A 4,935-nucleotide genomic window follows, 5' to 3' on the forward strand; every position below is an offset into this window, starting at 1 on the left:
ATTATAAAATTTTAAATAAAAATATTAATATATGTAAAATTACACATTACTATTTTATATGTAATATAATATTATTAAAAGTATAAACTAAATGTATATAGGATATGCGTATTAATATATATACATAATCGAGCCAGCTCACGAGCTAATAAGCTAAGTTTATCCAAACTCAAGCTTGGTTTATTTAATTTATAAGCTCAATTCTGGACTCAAACTTAGCTTATCAGCTCACGAACTCAGTTGATCGAGTTATTAACGAGTCGAGCTCGAATTGACTCATGAGCTTGCTTGACTCACTTCCAACCCTAGTAACTACTTTCATTTTTATAAAAAGGAGGTCGTAGATTTAAGATCTACTTCCTTCACTATACATATAATTTTTAAATATATATTATATAATATATTAAAGGTTTAACATGGCAAAAGGAAAAATATTCATTTAATTTTTTTCACTTGACAGTCACATGTTGATTATTCTAGTTAGGGATGTTCATGGTCGGGTGAAATCATATTTGTTTTGATTCAGACTCGCCTCTAAATATATACTGAGTATATTTTTTAGACTTTAACTTGGTCATAAACCCGATAAAACCTACACATTTTCGAGTCACAATTATACCAAGTCCAAACTAGGTGAAACTGAGTCTTTATAGATTTAACAATAATTTATAAAAAAAAAACTTATTTGTAATGTACCTATTTATAGAGAAAAATTTGCTACCAAAAAGTTGATATTCATATTTGAACTTGAATTTGTCCATAAATTCTAATTTGATACTTTTTTTTTTATCTATTTTCTAATTCAACAAGTGTACAACAACAACAACAACAACAAAGCCTTATCCCACTATGTGGGGTCGTCTACATGAATCAAACGATACCATTGTGCTCTGTCATGTATCATGTCTACAGAGAGACCGTTTATATGTAGATCTCGTTTGACCACCTCATGGATGGTCTTCTTAGGTCTTCCTCTGCCTTTCGTCCTTTGTCCATCTTCCATCTCATCCACCTTCATGACTGGATGTTCTATCGGTCTTCTTCTCACATGTCCAAACCACCTGAGACGCGATTCAACCATCTTTTCCACAATGGGTGCTACTCCAACTCTCTCCCTTATATCTTCATTCCTTATTTTATCCAATCGCGTATGACCACTCATCCATCTCAACATCTTCATCTCTACCACACTCAGCTTATGTTCATGCTCCCCTTTAGCTGCCCAACACTCCGTACCATACAGTATAGCCGGCCTTATAGCCCGCCCAACACTCCGTACCATACAGCATAGCCGGTCTTATAGCAGTGCGATAGAATTTACCTTTAAGTTTTAAAGGTACTTTTTTGTCGTATATAAAACCAGATGCACTCCGCCATTTTGACCAACCTGCTTGGATCCTATGATTTACATCATGTTCAATCTCTCCATTATCCTGTATGATGCACCCAATATACTTAAAACTTTTAACTTTTTTTAGGATGTTTTCTCCAATCTTCACCTCTATATTAGAATTTTTCTTTCGGTGGCCGAACTTACATTTCATATACTCCATTTTACTACGGCTTATGCTCAAACTATACACTTTTAGAGACTCTCTCCATAAATTCAACTTCTTATTTAGGTCTTTCTTTGACTCTCCCATAAGGACGATATCATCGGCAAAAAACATGCACCATGGCACAGGCTCTTGGATGTGCTCTGTGAGTACTTCCAGGACTAATGTGAAAAGGTATGGGCTTAAGGATGATCCCTGGTGTAATCCTATACCAATAGGAAATTCTTCCGTCACACCACCTTGAGTCTTCACACTAGTTGTGACCCCATCATACATGTCTTTAATTGCCCGAATATATGCGATCCTTACTCTTCTCTTTTTTAAAACCTTCCATAAGACCTCCCTTGGTACCCTATCATACACTTTTTCCAAATCAATAAACACCATATATAGATCCCTTTTATTACTACGATACCTCTCCATCATCCTTCTTAATAGGTATATTGCTTCAGTGGTAGATCTGCCTAGCATAAATCCAAATTGGTTCTCTGTTACTTGTGTCTCTTTTCTCAACCTCCGTTCTATCACCATGTCCCATAACTTCATAGTATGACTCATAAGCTTAATCCCTCTATAATTTCCGCAACTTTGTATATCCCCCTTATTCTTGTAGATAGGTACCAAGGTGCTCTTTCTCCACTCATCAGGCATCTTCTTTGACCTTAAAATCTCATTAAAAAGCTTGGTTAACCAGTTGATGCCTTTTTCTCCAAGACCTTTCCAAACCTCAATCGGGATATTATCAGGTCCTACTGTCCTGCCATTTTTCATCTGCTTTAAAGCCTCTTTTACCTCGAAGTCTCGAATTCTTCGATAGTAGTCAAAGTTTTGATCTTCTTCCCTTGTGCATAATCGACCAAGGCTCGGAAGAGTCTTCTGTCCCTCATTAAATAACTCGTAGAAGTAACTTTTCCACCTTTCATTAATCTTCTCCTCTTGAGCCAACACCACTCCATCCTTATCCTTTAAGCACTTAACCTGATCCAAATCTCTCGTTCTTCTTTTCCGACTCTTTGCGATTCTATATATACCTTTTTCTCCTTCTTTCGTGCCCAAAAACTGGTAGAGACCCTCATATGCTCTTGTTTTTGCTTTACTTACAGCCACTTTTGTCTCTTTCTTAGCCGCCTTATAATTCAACAAGTGTGATTAAAAATAAAACAATAAGCTTATAATTAATATATCATAACATTGAAATTAATTTAAAACATATATATCGTTTTTAGTTTCTTTAGGGTGCACATAAGTCGGGGAAAGCTGAGTTTGTCTTGACCTAAATCTGTCTATTATTGAGACTTTTATCCAACTCTAAATCTAGTAAAATCACATCAAATTAATCCTTAAAATATTCGAAATCGGACCGAATCTTTGAATCGGACTGGATCGAATCATATGCACCCATAGTTCTGGTCATTCATACATATAAAATTAAAAAAAATTATTTATATTATCACAGTATTTATTCAAGTAGAATCAATACCAAAATTTTTTTATTAGATCTAAGGAGTTGATGTAACTTCTACAAAAATATATAAAATAAAAAACAAGCCTCAAAATTAATATTTATATATAAAAATATGAAGAATTGTTATGGTCATAACTACGAACTGTTTCAGGAGTGGGTGCTACTTTTTCATTATTCATTAGGTCTTATTGTTCTGTTGATGTACACTTTGTATTCGTACTCCTATAGTGGGATTTATGTAGGAAATTAATTTTAAAAGTGTAATACACCAATCTGAATGACGAGAGTGATTAACAATTATTTAAAAGATCTGCTGTCAAAATTCGAAAGTAGGATGTAAATGGGATAGATTTTTGTCTTATCTGAGCCGTTTTTTTTAAATAATTTATATAAAATGTCTCATTTTTATTCCTAAGTAATAAGATGTTAAATTCTAATTCGTTTTTATGGGATATTTATTTTATTCCTACTTATTNTATATCGAAATAAATAATAGTAGATATTACTTAAATTAGACTCCTCCTCACGTAAGATCCCGTCCCGTTTTTAATGGGACAAATAATTATCCGGCGAACAGAGATAGATAGATACATGCGAGTTCGAATAATATTGTTATCTCTAACCGAAAAAGAGAATATGTGAAACATCTGTCTTCAAGCAGGATTAATGGCGTAGAGAATTATTTCCCAACCTACGAAAAGCTCGTGGTCTGTGCTACAGGTAGCGATGAATCTAAAACCTTTATATTATGGGACAAATATATAGCATATAAAAATAAAAAAGTTTAATTATTCTATTATTTTTTATAGTTTCATCAAATTTGTAATTAGGTTCTTATACTTTTTTTCTCTTTTAATAAGTTCTTTATATTATTTTCAATTTTGTAATTAAGTCATTTTCGTGTCAAAAACGTTAAAATTAACAAAATATTCTTACAAGTTAATATGTGATCATTTATTTAATTAGACAATAAAAGAAATCATATGAAAAAAGAAAAAGAGAATACAAAACTACAGTGACAGTATCGGATGGACGTAAAGTGGTTGATATTATACCTCCAAGACCAGAACTTCTTATTTCAAAAGGTGAATCTATCTTAATTGTGAGTACTTTTAATTTGTAGAAAAATATTCTATTAATTCTAATTTTTTTCACTAACAAAGACCTAATTATAAAACAAAAATAGTGTAGAGAATATTAAAAGTGTCCATTTAGCCCAAATTTTAAAACTAGTCTTCAACCCTCTAAAATAATTCTAATCTATAGTTCCAAAAATTACAAAATCATATTTTGTAAGTCCAGCCTTAATTAAATCCTTCCAATAAAAATCAAAATAGGATTAGCCCTATAAGTCCTACCAATTTAATTTTCGATTTTTTTTGTATTTTTATCTACTTTCTTAGTTGGTGTTTGAGTTGTGCTTCTTTATTTCTTCCATAATACTATATGTTTTTACTGTTTTCTTTTCTTTTTAAATTATTTTAATTTAACTTCCACAAATGGCATATACTATTTTATTTCATTCTGTAGAAACTTCTCATTACATTATTCTTTATCCGGCAGTTATTAGGCGCCCATATGAATCAAATATATTAAGAAGAATTATAATAAAGTTTATACAAATTTAATATATTTTTTTCTAATTACATATTCTCAAGTTTATTTCATTAAATTATTCACCATAATTAATTAACTATAGAGAAGCGGAATAGAACAAAGGATTTCACACAAGTAAGGTTAACCATCTTTTTTATAAAAATAAATTAATTAATTAAGAAAGAATAAAATGTTCTTTAAATTGTTTGTAGATACTGTAATTTATTTTCTGTATATTCTAAAAATTGTTTTTAAAATATTTGCAATTATATTATATTATATGTTATATATATGAATATACATAGACAACTATGAACA

This window comes from Arachis duranensis, chromosome 9 (genome assembly GCF_000817695.3).
Source record: "Arachis duranensis cultivar V14167 chromosome 9, aradu.V14167.gnm2.J7QH, whole genome shotgun sequence".
Classification (NCBI taxonomy): Eukaryota; Viridiplantae; Streptophyta; class Magnoliopsida; order Fabales; family Fabaceae; genus Arachis; species Arachis duranensis.